The sequence below is a fragment of the Meleagris gallopavo genome, chromosome 20 (assembly GCF_000146605.3).
Source record: "Meleagris gallopavo isolate NT-WF06-2002-E0010 breed Aviagen turkey brand Nicholas breeding stock chromosome 20, Turkey_5.1, whole genome shotgun sequence".
Classification (NCBI taxonomy): domain Eukaryota; kingdom Metazoa; phylum Chordata; class Aves; order Galliformes; family Phasianidae; genus Meleagris; species Meleagris gallopavo.
In genome coordinates, this window is record NC_015030.2 from 231,348 (window position 1) to 231,896 (window position 549).

Sequence of the window (549 nt, forward strand, 5' to 3'; positions counted from 1 at the left end):
GAGCGCCTAGGCAGTACTAAGGTCCACAAGTCCATGGGACCTGATGGGGTGCATCCACGTGTGCTGAGGGAGCTGGCAGAGGTCATTGCCGAACCGCTCTCCATCATTTTTGAGAGGTCTTGGACAGCAGGGGAGGTCCCTGAAGACTGGAGGATAGCCAATGTCACTCCGGTCTTCAAAAAGAGCAAGAAGGAAGATCTGGGTAATTATAGGCCTGTCAGCCTCACCTCTGTCCCTGGAAAGGTGATGGAACAGCTTGTGCTGGATACCATCTCCAGACAACTGGGAGAAAAGGAGGTTATCAGGAGTAGTCAGCATGGGTTCACCAAGGGGAGGTCGTGCTCGACCAAACTGGTGGCCTTCTATGATGCTGTCACATGCTGGGTGGATGGGGGAAGAGCGGTAGATGTAATCTACCTTGATTTTAGAAAGGCGTTTGATACTGTCTCCCATGACATCCTTATAACAAAGCTGAGGAAGTGTGGGATAGATGAGTGGACAGTGAGGTGAGTTGAGAACTGGCTGACTGGCAGAGCGCAGAGGGTCGTC

The 549-nt window shown here is 52.3% G+C and overlaps 1 protein-coding gene across 1 annotated transcript in view; it reads right to left on the reverse strand.

Moving 5' to 3' along the window:
- The window catches only part of LOC104913726 (myosin-7-like), a 448,286-nt gene that overhangs the window by 175,880 nt on the left and 271,857 nt on the right, over window positions 1-549 (reverse strand). The window lies entirely within an intron of this gene.